Here is a 16,034-nt window from a genome sequence, read left to right as displayed (position 1 = left end):
TTTTTTTTGAAGTTATTTAAATTGATTAGTTTTATTTTATAATTTAAATTTTATTTAAAATAATTTTTCAATTAATTCGAATTTATAAAATTTTAAATTAAATTAATTAAATTTGAATTTCTTTAGACTAAATCAAGTCAAAAAAATTCAATTTTAAATTAAAAAGATTATTTTTTTAAATTCAAATCGATTTTAAATTCAATTTATTATTTTCGCCCCTATTATATTTTCGCATCGATTTAACCTTCAAGTTATTTAATCGTATCATTATATATCATACCCTTAACTTAAAGCTTTAAATTATAAACCCTAAGTTATGATTTGGAGTTTAAGTTTTAGGATTTAGAGGTTAAGGAGTTATGGTTTAGGGTTTAAGGCTTAAGGTTTATAGTTTAGAGTTTTAATTTAAGTGTAGGATATAAAATAATGTAATTGAACAACTTCGAGGGCTAAATTGATGTAAAAATATGATAAGGCTAAAGTAATAAATTAGGTCCATTACATGAGCTTATATTTAAATAATATTAAATTTTTATATTGAGTTATGTTTAAGTTTAAAGTTAATAATCACGACAACTAAAATGTTATTGAGAAAGGAAAAAATGAGCAAGGAATGGATTGTTTGTGTGGTATGTGTTAGAATGAAGAAGTACGACATATATTTTTGTTTATCTAACAATTTTAAAAGAAAATAAAATAAAAAATTTAACTAGATGTAAATGAATCATGACCTTGAAATATACGATGATGTTTTTGTAAACATGTTAAAATATGTGTAATGCAATTAAAAATATTCAAATGATAGAATTAAAGTTTATTTTTATTAGAGACTTATTAATTGATTAAGTGATTAAGAATATTCATATTATCTTGTATGTTGAATCGTGCGTAAAAGTTTTTTCATAATAAATCCGATCCAACCCAAACTCAAAAGTTTTTTCACACTAGGTTTATTTAGACCCGAAACTGATTTTTTCTTTAAAAAAATGGCTTGCTCGTATTGAGATGGGAGTGTCAAGTTCGAACAAAATTACCATCCCAATGGCACGAGTTGTTTGAACACTGGGGCATGTGTTGCCTTGAACATCTGGAACAATTACTGAACTTTCAATTACTTGGGAGAGTTGGGGCATAGCGTTATTTTTCATCATTTTTACATTACTCAATCAGATTGACAGTTCAAACTCCAAACCTTTGAATATGTTTGAAGCGTTCATTACTCTGAATGGAATGGTGCAACCAAAAATATTTCTATTCATAAATATAACAAGAATATACAAATAAAGATATGGGTTTAAACATGTCAAGACTCTCTGTTGTAATTTTACTATAATATTTTCATTTTTCTTCAATAAATTGTTCAAATAAAACACATTGTCCAAAACAAGAGAATGATAATTTCGTGTAATACACAAGTATGTACATAACCATCCAATCCAAAATTTGCTATAGTTGATCGGGTTTTGAATGTGCAGCTATAAGAATGATCTGTAAGTTAAACTGTAACTGTTCTTGAAATAGAAGTTCTGAGTTTTGCATACGTAGATTAGAAAGCCTTTGCCTCAATTCATTAAGCTCCAACTCAATCTCGGTGTCCCGATATGGAAACGCCTTGTTACTGGAGGCGGAAACACTTCTTCCCAGTGGAAGCTCTCCTTTCTGTTTGTCGAAAGAACAGGAAAAAAACAAATTAAAACCCCTGTCAAATGGTTGAAATTCAAGATTAGTTTATGGTTTTGCCAAATCAGACCAGTCAACGTACAAGACAGATTTGTGTTTGATATTGTTGCAAACAAGTAAAATTAATATATAGTAACAGTGTAGGTGGAAAAAGATGAACTGAAATTTGACTTCGCAAGCTAGTGATAGATCTCAAGTAGCAAAAGCATTTATATGCACTTCTGACTATAATACAAGTGCCTAGAATATATATATATATATATACGAAACAGAAAAAACTACCTAACCAATCCATCATAATGAATTCCATTTTGCATTAAACAAGAATGACACATACCTGTGAGCTACCAGACAGTTCCTTTTTCAAGTTTGCAAGATCGTTGTCAACCGATGTGCTCTCAAGTAATGCAAACTGCATATTTAAGTAATGGGTTTCATTATGAACAGAAAGGAGATGTAAAAAGGAACTAGCAAGTCTATAAGCAAATATTTATTATCACAGCAAACGGGTCCTACATACATGAACTGCATTACAATGTAAACTTGTATTCTTATCATGAAATTTCAGATGGCACCGCAATCCAGAATATGAAAAGCAACTTTTCCGGAAAACTAACTGTGTTTCTGATAATATTTTGAGTTCCCGATAAGTACTCATCCTTTACTAACATGATCTGCTTTACTTGCAGGAAAAACTTTTCCATATTTCATATCCTTGGATAAACTTACAGAAAAAAATTCTGAAAGTAAGATTTGATTTCAAAATGATTTGAGTCAGCATAACCCGGCCAATAGCGAAACTGGGATTTCCTAGTTACGCCAACAAAAACCTATAAACACTGTTAAAACCAGGCCTATGATGGTCACTGCCAGCAAATTATGCAAATTATAAGATATCAACAATGGAAATTTGGCCATGGAAAGTTTAAATTGGATTTAAAGACTGCAAAAATAAGAACTGGGTAGTCAATACCTTCCCGTCAAGATCATCAGTGGTTAACTGCCCAAGAGTTTCAGCTTCGGATTCCATTGCCAAAACTGTCCATGAAAAAGCAGCAGTTAAGAGACTACCAACACACAAGAAATGCAAGATACTATCAATCTTGACTGATTGAAAACTACATTTAGCGAGGGGAGATCACCACTCATCAGGTGCATGATATAGTTCATTAAAAAAACAACATTTTCTAAGAATGGGTAGGCAAAAAACAGACACATATCCTCACATCCCTCGGCAACATAGACGTTTTTTAACTCAGGAAGCTTCATAACAAATGCAACATCCCGAGCTTGAACTAGAGATATTGTGTCAGTGTAGTAGAAGAAATTGTTAAAAGTGGAGTAATTCACTTATATTTTCACAGAAATGTTAGGAAGCTCCTAAGCTAGGAAAATAGCTTATTCTAGGGAAAGAACTAAATCCCTTAAAGTTAGGGATTGTAAAACTATTGACAGGATCCTAGTTGATTACATAATCTTCCTAATTTAGGAATCTATTTTCTGACACTCCCCCTCAAGCTGGGAATGGATATCTTCCATCCTCAGCTTGCTTGCTAATTTCTTAAAATACTTCCCAGGTAATCCCTTGGTAAGTATATTTGCTATTTGATCTCTAGTAGACACATAGGGTGTACAAATTAGGCCACTGTCGAGTTTTTCCTTTATAAAATGTCTGTCCACTTCAATATGATTCGTCCTATCATGTTAAACTAGGTTATGTGCTATGTTGATGGCTAATTTATTATCACAATAATTTTTCTTTGGACTTTCCCACTTGACCTTTAAATCCTCCAAAATGATTTTCAGCCATAATAACTCACAAATCCCAAGTGCCATTACCCTAAATTCAGCTTCTGCACAAGATCTAGCCACAATATTTTATTTTTTGCTCCACCAAGTCACAAGGTTTCCTAAAAAAAAAGTGCAGTACCCTAAGGTTGATCTTCTATCAACTATGGACCCTACATAGTCAGCATCAGTATAAGCTTCTAACGTTAAATTTCCCCTTTTTTTAAAAAAAATCCTCTGTCCGGTGTGCCCTTTAAGTACTGTAGGATTTGATTAACAACCCTTAGGTGTGAGTCTTTAGATTGTGCATGAATTGGCTCACAACTCCAACTGCATATGCAATATTTGGTCTAGTGTGTGACAAGTATATAAATTTTCCTACAAGCTTCTGGTAGGAGCCTCTGTCAATTGTTATACCCACTGTTATATCAGCAAGTTTGTGGTTAACTTCTATTAGTGTCTTTGTTGGTTTATATCCCAATTTGCTCGTTTCTGTCAACAAGTCTAGGGTGTACTTTTGCTGAGATATGAAGATTCCTTGCTTCGAATGTGTCACTTCAATACCAATGAAGTATTTTAATCTGCCGAGCTCTTTCACCTTGAATTCCTTCACCAAACACTTCTCTAAATCATCCATTCCTTTCAAGTCATCCCTTGTAACTATGATATTATCTACATAGACTAATATGGCAGTTACTCCCCATGAAGATGAATGTCTCATAAATAAAGTATGATCACCTTGACTCTGTCTATAGCCCAACTTTAGCATTACTTTGGTAAACCTCCCAAACCAGGCTCTTGAGGATTGTATTAGCCCATACAATGCATTTTTTAACTTGCACACTACTTGCTCATTACTTGGATCGAATCCTAGTGGAACATTCATATATACTTCCTCTTCAAGATCTCCATGTAAGAAGGCGTTTTTAATGTCAAACTGTTGTAACTTCTATCCTTGATTGACAGCTAATGACTATAGAATTCTCTCGGTGTTCATCTTGGCAACAAGAGCAAATGTCTCAAGATAGTCTATCATATACGTTTGAGAGTACCCTTTGGCCACCAAACTTGCTTTGTATCTTTCTAGAGAACCACCTTATTTATACTTCACTGTAAATACCCATCTACGCCCCATTGTCTTCTTCCCTTCTTATAGTTTTACCAAGTCCCATGTCATGTTTTTCTCAAGAGCTTCCATCTCAACCTGCATGGCATTCTTCCAATTTTCATCTTCTAATGCCTCGGATACACCTTTAGGAATGGCAATGGTGTTTAGGCTAGTAAAAAAAGTCTTGTGGTTATGAGATAAATTTTTGTAGGACATGAATAGGTACAAAGGGTTTTCTGTGCAAGCTCTTTTTCATTTTCTAATTGCAATAGGAAAGTCAAAATCCCTTTGATCAGTAGATTAATCAGAATTTTCAAAGATAGTATTTTGATCAGGTATAGGTTCAGCAGTTACCTCAGGTTGCATAGAAGAAGAGGATGATTGAACCTGTATTGGTGCCTCCTCCTTTAATAGACCAGTAAAGGACGAGTAGTATCCTGAGCCATTTGTTGAGGTGTATTGGGATTAGTTTCATCATATTTTGTGGGAGTAGGTTGGGTTGAATCAAAATCTAACTGATAGGCAGGAAATTGACTATTAGGAGTGGCTGAAGGAAAGTCAAGAAGTGGCTAGATAAGGAATAGATCTTTGTCCTTATCTTCTCTGAATAAAATCTTCCCCTAAAGATAAGGACGGGTAAAGTAGTTTTTTTTTCTGCAAAGGTAACATCTGTAGAAACAAAATACTTTCTTGTAGGTGGATGATAACATTTGTACCCCTTTTTGAGTGGAAGCATATCCCACAAAGACACATTTTAATGCTCTTGGATTAAGTTTTCCCTATTTTGAGAGTGTATATGAACAAAGGCAACACAACCAAATACTGTTTAGGAACATTTTTTTTAACAAAAGGGCTCTAGTGATGGCAAGGATGTGACCATTTTTCCTCTCAGCTACTCCGTTCTATTGGGGTGTATTAACACAATAGGACTCATGTATAATACCTTTTTCTTGAAAATAAGGTGAGAGGATTTAGTTGAAATAGTCTCTCGCATTGTCTGATCGAAATCTTGTTATTTCAAACCCAAATTGGGTTTTGAATATGGCATAAAAAGGTCTTAAAGAAAAATCTTACATCTGACTTTTGTTTTAGGATAAATATCCAAGATACTCGAGTACAATCATCAATGAAGGAGACAAACCATCGAGCCTCATATATATTTGAAACAATAGATGGCCCCCAAACATCATTATCGAAAAGAATAAAAGGGTTGGAGATTCTTTTATTACTTACTGGAAAGGAAGTGCATTTATGTTTCGCTAATTCACAGATGTCACAATGGAATTCTTCAACATTTAAGTTTTTGAATAGAGAATGAAACATAAGTTTGATAACTTTGAACGATGGATTACCAAGGCAAAGATGATGAAGCTATATTTGGTCTTTATTGGTTTTAGACTCTAACAAAAGGGATAATGGTGCGGAGCTCAGGGTGGACATCTTCAAGATAATATAGGCCATTGATTTATTTAGAACGTCCAATCATCCTCCTCATTTCTTGTTCCTGAAAAATGCATTGATGAGGATGGAATAGAACACAATAATTAGTGTCTTTGGTGATTTTCTGAATCGAAATAAGATTAGTGAATAATTTAGGAACATGAAAAATATTTTTTAGTGTGAAGATTTTACTTATAACAATACCCCCTTGACCGACCACTATTATAGCAGTGTCATTTGCCACTGTTATTTTTTTATTGCTAGGACATGGTGTATAGGTGATAAGACTAAGTAAAGAATTGGTCATATGGTTTGTAGCCCCTGAGTCAATTACCCAAGAACTTTATGTGGGTATATCCGAAGCTTTATAGGTTTAAGAATAGGATATACCTGAGAAAACCATATTACAAGTACCTGTTGAGGAGGGCTTTTCCAAAGACCCTAGCAGGTTCCTAAGTTTTTCAATCTCTTCTCTGTTGAATTCAACAGGCAGTTCTTAAGAATATTCAACCAGTTGTTTTGTTGCATATGCAAGTCCTTCCCCCTTTGGTAGTCCTCCCTTTTCTGAAAATTTTTAATTTGTTGTTTGTGGTTTTCCATAAAGTTTCCAACACTTCTCTTGTAATATCCCAAAATCAGGGTTGGTGACTAAAATGTAAACTTTGAAAACTTTGTTCAATTTCGAAATAAGTTAAAAGTTAAAAGACTTAATTGGATATTAAAGAAAGGAAAGATGAAAGGGAAAAGGGGTCTTTTAGCAATTAAATGAATTTAATATTCATTATGGGTACTTTATATACACGTGTGAATGAGATATTAGGGGAAAAAGTTATCCAGAGAATTCTATTGCTCTTCATTCTTCCTTTCTTCTTCCCGTGAGCTCCTTGGTTAAGGTGAGTATGATTTTTTGTGGATTATTTCTTTTATTTTTAAGCGAGTTTTGATTCTTAAGGTACTAAGGAAGCTTAAGTTATCTTTAAGCCAACAGATGAATGAATTAGGAAGGATTTAAGATAAGATGCGATTGAGAGAAATTTTGAAAAGAAGTTAATTAAGGATTAAGCTTAAATTTGACTTGTCATCAGTGGAATTAAGAAGTATGAAGTGTTAGAATTGGAATTAGAACACATTGAAAATTTGGTATGATTCTTGAATTTCATGTAGAGGATAGAATTTTGAAGGTAAAGATGTGTTAGATGAGTACAAATGGATTTAATTATGTATATTTGAGTTAAGAATATGAATGGGGTTAAAGTATGAAATGTTTGGGTGAATAAGAGTGAATTTTCGGGCTTAAAAATGAAAATCTGGGTAAGGGGTATCGGTACCTGTTGAGTGGGTACCGATACTACAAGGCAAATTATGAGGATTTGACGCATGGGGTATCGATACATATATGAACAATATTGATTATCGATACCATATGGAAGAGGTATCGATACCTATGTGGAGGGTATCGATACCCGGGGGAACTTCGAAGCTAATTTTGGTATCGATACCTATGAAGGGTATCGGTACCATAGAGTAGAGGTATTGATACCGTAAGGGTGGTACCGATACCCCTTAAGTTGGAAAGTTGAAATTGGAGTTTTAATTAGTTTATATTGATATGAATCGTATCAAGTAATTCAAATCTCGTCATTCATTAAATCATGTAATTGTGTAGATATCGATTGAAATCAAAGTTCAGATAGGCTGTCAGAGTAAGATTCACGAGAGAGAACAAGAGTTTGGTATTGGAAAGTAACCAAGGTGAATACATGATATTAAGAATATGTTATGTTAGAGAATTAAGACTTACGATAAGTCTAATTCCGATATTAGATTACATGAGTACAAGGATACAAGAATGGTGTGATATGATGTTTATGAGTGCATGAGTATATATATATATATATATATATATATATATATATAGAAGTTAAGTGCATCTTTATATGTGATTCATGTGAATGCATGTTTGTGAGATAAATTAGGTAATTATTAGTCATGTGATAATAAGTTGTATGATTCTATGATCATAAGAGATAAGACATATGACAAGAGATATATAAAAGTAATATATGTGACTATATGTTTATATGAATACAAGTGTTATATGAAATATGATCATGTGATATGAATATAAAAGGATAAAACATAAGAAAAATGAAAAGATATGAACTATACATACTACATGATATAATGACTTTTATGAGAAATGATACGAGCTACGTGATGATATATTATATAAATACAAGAACTTGTGATACGAGATATATGATAAGAAGATATGAGACTCCAAGTGAGTATTACACGATATATGTAATAAGAATCCATGAGCTTATATGTGTATATGATATGAATATGTGAAAGTGTGATAACATAAATCATAATTTTCATGTTATGTGTTATGAGAGTCAAGGGTATAGTTGGCATGCCAAGAGTCGAGGGTTACCTATGTCCTTCGGGACATATGGACAGTATTACATATGTCTTTCGGGACATATGGATAGGTACCTATGTTATTCGGAACATATGGATAGGTCTTTCGAGACATAGATTTCATATGCCATTTAGTGGATTTTATAAGAGCTGTGGTGACAGTATATGTGTGCACAACCTCTATGTACTCACATACCTTAAGTTCTCAAAAGTATACATGTGCTAAACAAAGAAATAACATAAGGAAATTTTGTATGACGTTATATGTTTCATTGTGAAAAATATAGTATGAAGTACTTCAAAGGTTAAAATCATATAATATGTTCTAAAATGATAAATGATAGTGATAATGACAATAATGTGACTAGAATAATGATGATATATGTGTGCATGTATATAATTGCTTATACGAATTGGTATATGATGTTTGTATTATATTATGATATGAATTGTGAAATATTCATGCAGTATTGAGTATATAGAAATGTTGTGTATATATATAAATATATATGTTTCTATGATAATAAGAAATTAGAGATAATAATATAAGCAATGATAAGTATATTAATGATGATTTGTGTATGGACACAAGCATTGTGTTACATGATATGTACATGCAATTGTTAATTAGTTATATTTCCATTATGTATTTACATGTCTCACTAAGTCTATGACTTAGCGTGTGAGTGTTTCACACGTAGGTTCCGAGAAGAAGAAAAGGGATCGAATACTTGCAGGTCAGGTCAGCTTCTCCTTCCTAAAGATCATATCATAAGAGTTTTTAAATCATATATATTTCGTTATATGAAATGTAGTTGGCATGTAAGATAAAAGATTTGTATTGGATACGCTCCGATAAGTTTTGTAAAACCATGTGTTTTATACAATAGAAATCATTTGGTTTTATTGGAAATGTCAAACTGGATTTTGTTATTTTGTAAAAGCAAATGAAGTGAAAAATTAAGGTGGCACCTCGGACTTGTATTCGTGTCGGGTACTGGTTGGGGGTGTTACATCTCTCTTGTGTGACGAGGTTTTTTATAGTAGATGCACCATAGGGAGTTCCTATTGGCTGATTTTGTTACCTCTGTATGCCTATTATCTTCATTAATCGACTGTTCTATACCAATTTTCCTTTCAGTTACAGTCCTTGTAATCAAGGCTGAACTCTCCACTTGACTATGTTCAATCATCACTCCTCTTCTTCCTTCCTGAGCACGAATGATTGCAATCACTTCATTTAGTGAGGACAAATCTTCCTTTCCAAGAATTTGGACTCTTACTGCATCAAACTCAATATTTAGTCCAGCAAGAAAATCATAGATTTGATCTTTTTCGACAAACCTTTTTAGGATTGTTGCATCTTCTTTGCATCTCATCTGAATACACTGATAGTGATCCATTTTTTGCCAAAGATTTTGCAATATGTTAGAGTATTCTGTGATTGATCTACTTCCTGGCTTTGTAGATGAAATCTTAGTCTTGATTTCATAGATCTGAGCTGCATCTCAAACCTTTGAATAAGTCTGTTTCACTGCCTCCTATATTTTTTTGGCAGTGTTCAGAAACATACATGTATCGCTAATTTATGACACCATAGAATTCCAAAAACAGGACATTACCAATGAATCTTGTTTATCCCAAGCGTCGAACCTAGGATCTTCTTTAGGTCCAGACCCAAGTAGATGGCTCAACTTTCCTCTCCCCTTTAGGAACATACGTACTAGTTGAGACCACTTAAGGTAATTTTTTCCATTCAGTCTATAAATTGTTTGTACATTCTGCAAGTCATCCATTGAACTAGAATAATTTCCTTCATTCATTGTGACTTCTTGAGCAGTCTCAGAACTGTTGGTGTCAATCACTTTAACCATGTTTCTCTTAAGTTACAACCACGCAATTTGAAGAAAGGATTTGAGACTAACAAGGAGATTGCTAGAAAATAAATAATAGGGTCTAGAAATGAGCTATACAGGCTCTGATAACATGTTAAAAATGGAGTAATTCACTTGTATTTTCACATAAAGGTTACACGGTTATATATACAAAATAGTAGACTTATCTTAGGAAACTCCTAAGCTAGGAAAATAGCTTATTCTAGGGAATGAACTAAATCCCTTAAAGTTAGGGATTGTAAAACTATTTCCAGGATACTAGTTGATTACATAATCTTCCTAATTTAGGAATCTATTTTTTAATAGAAATCACCTGATAAATTTACTGGATGATATTTTATATTTAAGATAAGTTCCATCAGAAATAGATAGCTCAAATTAGACGTAGACGCTTATCAAAGGGCTGAAAAAACTTTAATAGGCGGACTTTCACTTGTGTCAAAAACCATAATCTTGCTAACCCTAAAGCATGAATTAATGGGATGCTTACAACAAACAAGTTCCAACCTAAGATTAACTCACCTTTCTCTTCCATCTTCTCAAAGCTGCTAAAGCACTACTAGTGCTGACATTTCCCACCATCTCATTTATTTTTGTAGCAGTTCTGAAGCAATGTCAAAGTTGCCATGACCAGAAAGTCCAGTATGATAATACACAGAAAAAGGAGGTTAGCAATTGGAATAATAATGGAAACTACCTTGCAGACTGAGCCCGGGCTTTTAAAGTGTCTTTCTTTGACTTCGCCTCTTGTATTTTGCTTTCCAAAAGCTACACAAAGTGGAATTAAGTGAATGCAACGTCACCAAATCCATCAATGTGCACATATTAACAAGATTAAAATATTATGCATTTAATGTTTTTATTACATCTTCTATTTCTTTGTTTGTTAAGCAATTAATCAGTTTTTTTTTTCTTTACATCAAAACCATCTGCCATGAAGAATGTCATTACTGAAAAATTATTTATTTCAGTCATAATTCTAAGGTTGGAGCTTTACGTCTCAGTCTATGCATTTATCTGCTAGGCTTCCTGGTTCATTTATTTCCATGTTTTACCCAATATACACCCAAAATTTCTCTAAGCTGTTGTGAGTAGGCACTAAATTCAAAGCAAAATGTTGACATATGGATTTTGAAAAAATAAAATAAAATTATCACAGGATTTACACTTAAAATTGGGGACCCAGTCAAAAACTAATCCGGTGCTAATGTTATTTTTAAACACATAAATTTCAATAGCATCACTTTATCAGTTGAGACAAAGTAATAAGCCCAACGTCGGCAGAAGGACACTATCAGAAATAATTCTAAGGGGCATATCATCTTACCAAAATCAAATACCTACGGATGTTTGCTTACATATTTCGAGGATAAAGAAACTGAAGATCTAGAATGATTTTTATAAAGAATGCTCAGAAGTCAATTTCCTAAGTGGCAACTTGTATATCAAATTCTAAGTGGTGTATCATCTTAATGAAATCAAATACCTATGGATGTTTGTTTACATATTTCAAGGATAAAGAAATTGAAGTTCTAGGATGATTTTATAAAGAATGCTCAGAAGTCAATTTTTTAACATCTCACATCTAAAGATTTACGCCTCTTGAGGGCTTCACGTGCAAGACCTTCTTCTCCTTTCTGAAGAGCCAACTGCGCTTTACGGTACCTATATGAAACCAACGCTTAATGAGGACATTTGAACATCAACATACTCTACAGACTAAAGAAGCATACTACTTAATCCATTACCAATCTTCAAAAGCCTGTTGTGCAGCTTTGTACTTATTTTCCAACCGCTTTTGAGATGCTAATACCTTCAAATGAAAAAAGGATCATTTTTTTGGATAAATAAAAGAATATTATTACCCAAAAAGAGCAGTAACCTGCTACAGTACAATTATCAAATAAACCAGTACAAACCAGTATGGAGAATGAACAACCAACTTACAGAAAAGGTTAATCAATACCCCAATGATTACAAAGAGAAATATTAACTCTATCTAGTTTATTAATTTTCCTATTTCTTAGTTGAATACTAACAATCTCCTTGATCGTTTTTAGAATATCATCAACTTTTCTTGATCTACCTTGGAATAACCTTTTGTTTCTTTCTTCCCAAAGAGAATAAATAAAAGCAGTCCAAGCAAGCTTCAAAATAGTAACTAGGAGGGACTTACCTTTCCAAGTAGCACATGCCCAGGACAACAAATTATCCCAAGACAATGGAGACCTCTGCAAGCCGGTGAGTTGCAGGATGTCTTTCCAAAGTGAACTTGACAGCTGACATTCAATGAACAAGTATTCATGAGAACATAAAATCTAAGATCATCTAGGCATCTAAAATTGAGTGCATAACTACATATGCTATGTAGTCATGAATAAAATAAACAAGGAATATCAAAAGCATCAAGGAAGGTGAGTTAAAGGAAATTAAAAGAACATTAAGGAGGCAAAAGAGAAACATGGGAAACTTGAGAAATAAAAAAATTATGAGGCTTACTTGTGCTGTGGCTTGTCTCATCTTTACCAAGTCATCATTCATTTCAAGAACAGCTTGATCTAAGATTTTCTCAGGGTCTTCGAAGAAACTTAAGAGTGCATTTGCATATGACTGCCATTATCAGTGATATGAGTCAAGTTGTTGAGATAACACGCCAAAAGTTGGAATCAGAAGCCATGGTATCATTATATGAGTTTATAAATGATTCCTAAAATCTGACCTTGACAACTCTAGCAAACCGATCAAAAAGGTTCATGCGCGTACCAAGAGCACCACCACCTTGTCTATAACGATGAGACCTTCCAGGAAGGGTCCTTATGCTTGAAGTTTTTAGGGAAGCCACTGTTTAGAAAGGAACAAGAAAAACCTACTTTAGGTTGTATTTAGATGGTTTACATGATGTTAGACAGTCCTTTGAATTTGGCATTGTCATGTGTTGGGATGAGAAAATGTCCTTCCATGGGAGTTCACTCTTTCATATAACTCTAACATTTCCTAGAATGCAAACAATCTAGTGCAACAACAGAAAAATGGGATGAAAATCAAACTATAGAATCAATAAAGTGGATTGGAATACAATGGTTCAAATGAAAAGCAATTCAAGCCATTAGAGTTTCAACAAATTAATGTCTTGAAGAGAATATTGTTTCCATTGGAAAAGTTTTAGAGCTTTAACTGAACCATTAGCAAATGACCCAAATAAACCAAAAAAAAAAAAAAAGAGAGAGAGAGAAAGAATTCATCGCACATAGAACCAGCTAAGCTTCAAAAAGGTTTTAACTTTGAAGTGTTCCATTTGAGTTGAGTTAAGCAAACTTGTCAATTTACTTACCAAATGGCATTCCTTGGCAACACTCTTTCCTAGTACTCAAGCTATAAAAAGAAAAAAAAACAAAGCTCTAGATATATAAAGAAAAGTACATATGCATGTATGTGACATTATCCCATCACAGTACATAAAATTTAGTTTCAAAATTTCATCATTGATCTAATGGTGTAACATGGAAAATGAGAAACACGATCAAGTCAAAAACAACTGAGAACTCTTAATTCACTGAACTAATAAAAAGAAACAACAATTACCCATTAAAATTGTACGGACGAAAATGACAAAGGAGGGGTAAATGGCTAGTTTCTTATCCCGATGCAACAATTATCCATTAAAATTAGAAGTAAGAAAAACGACACAGGAAGGATATGTCTCCGCCATTAAAGAAGGAAGTAGTGAGCAGCTTCTCGGCTAAACGACAACTACCCAATAAAAATGAAATTAAACAAGCCAAAGAAAGGGTACCTACGCCATTAAAGAAAGAAGAAATGAGTGGCTTCTTAACTAAACACAGGCTGCTACCGGTCCCGGAGCTTGAAAAAGCGGGAGCAGTTGGTTTCAAAGGGAGGGTCAATCCTGTAATTATGTGAGATTTGACAGCTGTCGTAAACATTGTTTTTAAACAATTAAGTTTAAAAAAAATTATGATTTTATTTTGAAAATTTGGCGACTTTGAATTAATTTGAATTGGAATCGTTATCGACCTTTAGGTTAGGTAGGTCGAACACCTAAAAACGTCTTTTAAGTTAATTTTAAGGAAAAATCATTTTTTAAGACAAAAATTGGTTTGTGTTTACCAAAAACTCGACTTAACGGGTCGGGAGTCGGTTACTCGTGGAGAATGACTAACACCCCACAGGGCCCAAAATTGAATATTTGTCGCTTATAAATTATCGCGATAGTGGAAACTATGAATCGAATATAAACTTAAATTAAGATTCATGCATTGAACATTGATTAATTTATTTTGAGTTATTTATTAGGGAAAATTGTTTAGTTTAAAAAGAAATCTCGAGATTAACAATCCTCCATCAGAAAAACTATCTCGTCTATTTCTTTGTCTAAAAAAATATTGCCTCCTTGATAAAAGTGTGGATTGAATATAAATTGAAAATTGACATTTTTTGCATACAACAAAATAAATTGCTATTTACTTTATCATGCATTGCATTATTTGAATTAAAACAAATTAATTAGCGCTTAAAAAATAACTTCGATTTATTTCAAGCTCTCGTTATGTTTGAATGTCATATCGGATCGCACTACTTCGATTAAGCAATGCTTTCCACGCCCATTCTCCAAATCGTTGTTTTTGAAAATATTCAAATAAAATCATTAGATAAAGAAAAACGATGAAAACAAAATACAATTTGAAATCTATAAAAATAAAATATTTACAACACATAAAACTAGTAATGTCTATCTAAAATAATACAGAGAGTCGTAATATACAAAAAATACATGAAGGACTAGAACAAAATAAAATAAAAAATTACAACTCTAAACACAAATAACATAAATAATCATGTTTGATGATTTTAAGGGACCAAAATAGTATTAACAGAAATTTGAGAGGTTGAACAACAAATCCAAACAAACCAGAGCCAAGATCGAATATATTAAACAATACATGTGCTGGAAATAAAAATAATCCAAAAATAATATTAAGGACTAAAATGAAATAAACCATAAATATAAAAGACCAAACAATAATTAAACCAAATGCAAAGCAGTGACTAAAATAAAAATATTGAAACATAAATGCTCGAAATAAAATAAGGTAAAAATTCATTAAATGGCTAAAATATGAAATTACAAAGGTAGAGGGACCCAAAGTGGGATTTATCCATGCACAAAAATGCCAACTGGTCCTCATCGAAGCTACGTCGTTTCGTGGTGGATATATAAGTCTGAAACCAAGGCTTTCCCCTTTCATTTTCTCATTTGCTTCACTTTCTTAAACAAAGGGAGAAAGAGAGTTTTCAAAACTCTTTCAACTCTCTCATCGGGGAACAGAGAGGTCACCATCGTCGTCGGTGCTCACGGCGGCCCACGGTGATCGGAGAAGACAAACCACCACCAAAATCTTCCTCTCGTCCTCCTAAACCTAAAAACTACCCCACTTAGCCTAAAAATCACCCTAGCACCCTAGATCTAGGGTTTACCTATCGAAAAAATGACTCCAACAACCTTCGAGCTTCCCACTTCGAACCTGTAAGAACCTATTCTCTTTGTTTTTTTTCTTTGGTTGTTTTCAGATTCCTCCACTCTTTTCTTTTCTTTTTCTTTTGTTGTTTTTTTCTCTGTTTTTGAAAATTCTCTTAGTTTTTTCCCTCCAAAGACTCTTCTCTTCTTTGGTTTTCTCTAGGTG

The 16,034-nt window shown here is 33.1% G+C and overlaps 1 pseudogene; it reads right to left on the bottom strand.

Annotated features, from left to right (window-relative positions):
* Nucleotides 1-1,446: 1,446 nt before the first annotated feature.
* Nucleotides 1,447-14,276, bottom strand: LOC120143901 (annotated as a pseudogene).
* Nucleotides 14,277-16,034: the final 1,758 nt, after the last annotated feature.

The sequence above is a fragment of the Hibiscus syriacus genome, unplaced genomic scaffold (genome assembly GCF_006381635.1).
Source record: "Hibiscus syriacus cultivar Baekdansim isolate YM2019G1 unplaced genomic scaffold, ASM638163v2 tig00110864_pilon, whole genome shotgun sequence".
Classification (NCBI taxonomy): Eukaryota; Viridiplantae; Streptophyta; class Magnoliopsida; order Malvales; family Malvaceae; genus Hibiscus; species Hibiscus syriacus.
This window is presented reverse-complemented; position numbering and strand designations above follow the sequence as displayed.